The sequence below is a fragment of the Mus caroli genome, chromosome 1, assembly GCF_900094665.2.
Source record: "Mus caroli chromosome 1, CAROLI_EIJ_v1.1, whole genome shotgun sequence".
Taxonomy (NCBI): Eukaryota; Metazoa; Chordata; class Mammalia; order Rodentia; family Muridae; genus Mus; species Mus caroli.
In genome coordinates this window covers 129,608,151-129,615,310 of record NC_034570.1, presented here as the reverse complement: position 1 = coordinate 129,615,310, position 7,160 = coordinate 129,608,151, and positions in this window count along the sequence as shown.

Below are 7,160 nucleotides of genomic sequence, written 5' to 3'. Positions count from 1 at the left end.
ATGGGAATGGGTGGGTAGGGAAGTGGGGGGCGCTATGGGGGACTTTTGGGATAGCATTGGAAATGTAATTGAGGAAAATATGTAATAAAAAAAATGATTTATGCAAAACATGTTAATTTGTACATAAAACATGCTTTGGCAGATTTCTCTCCATGTCAATTTTGGGTGTCAATGTTCTCTTTGATGAGTCTCTGGGAAATGCATTTTACTTCTTTCACAAGATAACAAAGATATTTTCTCTCAATACTTGTTCAAAAAATGCCCAGAGCTTTTACAAAGCTCAGTTTAGTCAAATAAATTACAATTCAGAAAATGTAGTTGCAACACCTCATGAACTCTCCCTCTTCAATTTTTATAGTGTATTTTAACCCAATGTCTTGTAGTCACTTAAGGAACACAAATTTCAGTAATAAAGTCAGCTTGATAAAATGGTTAAAAAGAAAGAAAAATTCAAAGGTATTACCGATGATACACATTTTGGGACTTTTTTGATTTAGTATAATGTTCAGTATATTTATATACAGGGCATCATTTTAGGAATGCATGACATGTATGTTTTGAAATTTCATGTAGTTATTATAATTGTTACAAATGCTTTAAAGTTAACTTTTACATAGAATAAAGAGCTTCCATGTTCAAGAATTTTAAGTCATTGTTTAAAGTGAGGAATTTTAAGTCAGTCCGTGGAGAGTTCTCCTATTTCTACCGTTGTCTATTTTATCAAATTCCACCCAATCTTTAACTATTAGTGGCAGGGGGTTAGGGCGGAGTTGGAGAGGACAACAGCTATGATGAGGAAAGAATTTATTTGAATTTCTTCTTCTCCACATTCACCAGCAATTCTCAACAAGGGGGCTGCCACCCTCTAGGTACAGTTTAACAGTAGCAAAAGGACAGTTATGAAGTAGCAACAAAATAATTTTATGGTTGGAGGTCAGCACAACATGAGGAATTGTATTAAAGAGCCACAGCTTTAGGGAAGGTAAGAACCACTCTCTTCACTTATGTTTTTAATGTTTATTTTAGACTTTTACTTAAAAATTCAAAAAATGTGTGTATGACTGTCTTGCTTCCATGTATATGCATGTGTACCACATCTGTTCCTGTAAGACCCCCTTTCGGGACCCCCACTCTAGTCTCGGGGGTGGGAAAGCACCCAAAGAAACACAAGAATCCATTGCTGTAATCACATGAGGCAGTTTAACGACAGAGCTCCGGACCAACATGCATCCCACACAGGAGATAACGGATGTTGGCCACGAGGCTCGAAAGCTAGGGATTTTTATGGGGTAAGGGGCTTAGGGGTGTGGAATTCAGCATAGCGACACACTTTTGGCTTATTCAAACATCAGCAGAAAAATTACATGTACGACGTGCAGGGTGTCAGAGTTCTGTGAGTTGTTGACTTAGTTCAGATAGCCCTGTTATGTCCTCACATTCCTCTTTATCTTTAAGGTTAAGCTGTTCCCAGGAATGTTTTAACTACGCGGCATACCCGGATTTGTTTTTCTTTTTTCTCAACCCCAGGCAGCCTCTAGGCTCACAAACAACCAGCAATTTCTGAGTACTTTATATATGACTTACAGGTCTTGAAATTTCATCTTTCTTTCATTCCCCTCTTCTTCTACTAAGTAATTCTAATTTTAGAATTTCAGAAGTCTATATCTCTATGTGGAGAATAGAAATCATACTCTTTTTCTATCTTAACTATAGGTTGCTGGAGTACCATAAGCTGTAACAAAAACAGAATAAGAGGGAATAGTAAACAGAACTAGGCAGGGGCCCTTTTATCGAGGCTTGAGGGTCTGGGCATGATGTAGGTGTACGTAGATCAGATCTCTGTCTGGAACTGGAGAGATGTCTTTGGGGTACCCAGCTCATTTGCTGTAGCCAGTTGTGACCAGACTTCTTTCTGCACCACCTGCAAGCCTTTTAACTTAACATACAGATCATTATTANAACAACATAGGTTTAAACACATCATTTAAGACAGTGATGGGCATGGGAGCCCCATAAAGGATCTCAAAAAGAATAAGACTGAATCAAGAGGGAGTATTTCTAGTTCTAAATAGGGCATGGGGAAGGAGCACCAAGTCTACGACAGTCTCCATGGTTAATTTTGTCAAGGCCGATTTTAGAGTTCTATTTATTATTTCTATCTGTCCTGAGCTCTGAGGTCTGTACACACATTTCAGAGTGGATCCACAGATAACCTATTTCATGTCACTTGTGTCTGGCCTTGGCCGCTTGGGGATATGTAGAGCTGCCTGTGACAGTTGAAGAACAGTATGGAGGAAGTTTTAGATACAGGAATTCCAATTTGGATCTCAAAGAATGTTGCAGATATTATTCCACTAAGTTCCGCCATTGATTCTTGCTGTGAGATGTCAAAACTAAATTTTAAGTTTTCCTCCTGCAAATACTAACTGTATTTTGTTTTCTGGATATTTAGTAATTTCTTTTTTATTGTTTGAATTTATTATTATTTGGGTTTTTTTTTTTTTGAGACAGGGTTTCTCTTTGTGGCCCAGGGTGGCCTTGAACTCAGAAATTCGCCTGCCTCTGCCTCCCAAGTGCTGGGATTAAAGGCATGTGCCATCACACCTGGTTATTTATTTATTTTAACAAGATCCTAATCAGTGCCCTCACAGAGTCCCTTCCCCATCCCCTTCCCCTTCTCCTCTGAGAGAGTGGTGTCTATCCTGTGTATCCCCCAACCCCACACTGGTGTTTCAGATCTCTGCAAGGTTAGACTCATCCTCTACCACTAAGGGGAGAAAAAGCAGCCCTGTTGGGGATCAACAGACAGACAACAGCTTTGAGGATAGTAGCTCCTTGGTTGGCGAAATGTACAAACTCTACAAGGCTCAATTTGTCTTTTTCATTCTTTCTAGCACACAATTATATTTGGGCTCTAATTACTTCATGATTATATCTACTTACAGTGACTTGGTTTTTCCTTTGTGTGAGTGGCTTCTGTCAGTGACACATGCTTAGCCTCTTCCCTCCATGAGTCTCCTCTGGATTTTTGTAGGACAGTCCTCTTTTCCTTTGCATGACATTTAGCTTCTGACCTCTTTACTGTCAGATCTTTCAGCTCCTACGCTTGCTCTTTAGTTTTAAGTATTTCACAACAATATGCGATGTGGAGGCATTTAAAATTTTTCTAACTTAGTTATTTCTCAGGTTTTGTTTTTCTATGTCAACTGCCTCCCTTCTTCCTAACTCCATTTCTGTTTCTCTTTCCTAGCATCTTGTGCTTTTGTGTTTTGAGAGGAGAGGTAGATTTATATTCCCTTTTTGTATTGAATGTCCAATCTCACTTAATTTCCTTACATTTACTTTGTTGTATTTTTAACTCTCATATGCATTTTGCTCTCCTATCATAAAAAACAAACAAAACCAAAAACCTTCAAGCTTGTTTTTTCTACCTTGTTCCAATAAGTTAGAAATCAAAACATAATTTTGAGTTGTACAGATGCTTACATGTGTTTTACATTCTGGAGTTTCCTCTTGACCTTGTGAAGAAAGCATCTCTTCATTCCATTGCTGTGCCCAGCTTCAGACCTCTGCCCTGATGACAGAATTGGAGACTTTATCACTGACTGGTGACCATCTGAAGACACATCAATTCCCATGGACTCTGAGGCTATCGTCTATGAGCCAAGCTAGGGCAGGAGCTCCATCCGTTGCTTCCAGAGCACTCCATAGCTCTATGGTACTCCATGTAACTGAACCTTTTCCCCCAGTGTCTCTCTCGGGCAGAGCACCTCAGATTGAGAACCCCATCTGAGCTCCTGTGCACCCTTCTGTGGTAATTTGCAACAGAAAGAAGGCTGAAGAAGTAGTCATTGCACTTACTCAGTGCCTGGCTTTTTATGAGACAATGTAGATCTGAATTCAGATTCTCATGACTACAAAACAATCAAATTGCCAACTGGGCCAGATCCCCAGCCCTAAGACTGCATTTTGAAGGGGTTTTGGTTCACAGGAAAATGAAAAGAATGATAAAACATCTAACATACCTCCCACTCCAAGAATTTATATACTGCCCTCATAATTTTTTAAAATTATTTCTTTTATTCTTCTGCTATTATAATGTAATTGCTTCACTTCTCCCTTTTCTTTCCTCCTTTCAAACCCTCCCATATACATCTCCTTATTCTTTTTAAAATAAATTGCCTCTTTTTAAATTAATTATTTATATATATGATGTATACATATATCTGACCCGTCCAGCAGGTCCAGTCATTCGAGGGTCTCAAGGGGACCTTCTCCTAAGAACCAAATGGGGGTTAGAGAGAGATGAGGGTCTTGTGCGAATAACGACACGGAAACGTTCTGAATTGCATCAGGACCCCAATGTATTAGCCAAGCCCGAGGTTTAAATGCACAAGCAAAAGGGGAAGTGCCTTTCAGCAGGAGGAATGGGGCAGAGGAAATGCACCTCAGCAGGAGGGATGGGGCAGCGGAAATTTTTCTTTTGGCGACTACAAGGGGAAGCAGGAACTTGGTGGTATCAGGGTACATCTTGAGGTCAAGACATCCTGCGCTGACTTAGGGCTGGAACAATCTGTGGTTGTTCTTGGAGCAGTGCGTCAGTAGCCCGCTTTTGACCCCCTTTTCTTCTCAGGGGGAGAGGCCCAATTCAGAGATCAGGACAATTGTGTTGTCTTAATAGCTCCCAACATATATCATGTATATAAATAATATATATACAATGTATATATATATACATATATTGTAAATATATTTATATTGTATATATAGTATACATACAAACAGTATGTCATATATTTGAATAATAAACACACACATATGTATTCCTAAATAATTAAGTATAACCTCCCTCTGTGTGATGTAACGAGTTGATATTTTAAAGGATGGCCATTTTGTTTTGGATAACCAATCCATGTACTTTTCCTGGTGAAGACTATGCTAATGTGCATAGAGAAAAGCCCAGGAGGCCTCACCTGAACATGTGGAACCAGAACTACAGGCAGCTAAATAACACTGTGTGTGGGAGAATAATCTTCCTCATAACTCCTTTGAAGTATGAGGTTTACAGAACTCCACGAAAAAACATACTACAAGTGGTGCTCAACTCTGTCCCTGTCTTCTCAAGCAGTCTACTCACACTGAATTTCTATACTTTAGAAGGACACATATACCCCCCCCTTTGCCTCTAGAACCCTTTGTTGCTTTGTGCCGGCAGTACAATTGGTCCCTTCTAACAGTTCCTCCATTGCATGATTTAACCTCTGTTCCTGGCTTGCCTTCACAGAGGCCACACTTCAGTGAGCATGCGATGGCACAGGAGAGACTAGGGAATATTTTATTGGAGGTTATTTAAAAATGCAAAGAAGAAATTGGACTCTGTGATGTGCGCTAACCCCTGGCTATTGAGTAGAGATTACTTGGTTGTGGGACACTGGCCTAGAAAACAAAACCTTGCACCAGGAGAAGAGAAATCGAGCAGGATGCTAGGGGAATTGAGAGAAAACCTTGAATTGATCAATGAAGTGATTGGATAGTTAGCACTGTCCATCTGTGACCAATGCTACTGAAGACTCTCATCTGAAGGAAGCAACTGCTCTACCATCCTTTGAATCCCATTCAACGGATGCTGACCTTACGCAAAAAAAATTATTGTCTACACACCAAGCTTTGAGGTAAGAGGTGTGATTATCTTGTCAGCTAATAAAATATGACCCCTCAGAAAATGCCTTAGGAGTTGGGGTTTTTCCCCCCTTTAGGACTTCTTCAAAAACAAGCATCTGATTAACTTCCATGTGATTACACATTAAGCAATTCCACCCCATCCAAATGATAAAGTGGTTCCATCAAAATACAACACCTACTACAAATGTAATGCTTCCTGGGTCAAAGGAACCTATTCAGTGACTTCATTGCTAAGGAGATCTTTAACATTTTATTTGATGAGAAGTTGCATTTTGCGGATGAGATTATGTGTGTGTGGCTTTCCCTGGAGAGATAAAAAGAAATATCTATACATCCTAATTAAAACCACAAATAGCACATTCTGATTATTTTGGTGAATCAGAATTTCTCAGAACCATCTGTACAGCATAGGTGACTACAGGAACCTGTCCTGCCAAGAAGTCTCATCACAGACACTAGATTGCCTCTTCTATGGTGGAAATTGGAATTCTGGCAAAAGGGGGGACCTTGGAAGGAACTCCTAAGAATCTCGTGACCTTCCATCCATATGATATTAGTGGGTCCAGTCTCAGGAGGCATTCATAAGTCTCAGTCCAAAGGCTTTGCTGGGCTTTTAGCTGAGCATAAGGCATAAGACTGCAAGAAGGACTCTATGTCCAACCAGGAGAAGCATCTATTTTCAATAATCACTCAGTGTGCACATTGTAAAATGTTTCATGTTGAGCTAGCCCATCGCACACTACAGCAGATATTTTAATCCCATTTCAATAGAAAAACTTCTAATTTTTAAAATTATACATATATTCATAATTCCATCTCACATATATATGTATATATGTGTGTGTATATATACATATATGTATATATACATACATATATATGTATGTATACCTGTATACACACACACATATATATGGAATATATAGTTGGAATTTTGAACCCAAAAGAAGCACTGATGTGTTAATTAAAAATGAAAGTACCATCTCATCTTTGAAAATCACGTATTAAAGAACACATAAAGATCACCGGGATTAAGGCTGAAGGCACATGATAAATGTACCACAGAGACTCTGGGTTTATTTACATACTTGTCTCACAGGTTTCATCAGGGACTATAGAGGAATTTTTTTTTTCAAGAAGAGAAATTCTTTGAAGATGGTTAAAAACTTTTAAACAAATCTGACCTCACTGAATTATAAAATCTAAAATGTTAGAGAAAATAAATCTCTGAATATTCCCTAGGAAATGAGTCGTTACTGAGCTGGAGGTCGGGGTCCAATCTCAGCTTAGGTGGAGGCAGAATAATTATCTGGGACATGATGACAAATGTTGGCTATTCTATCACATTCTGAGAATTGAGGTTTTTTATGCAACATAAAGTTGCATAAATGTTTATGCATAAGTATTCTATGCAACAAGTAGACAACTTTGGTCCTGTTAGCATGTGATCATAGATATAAGATGAGCACATTGCATAA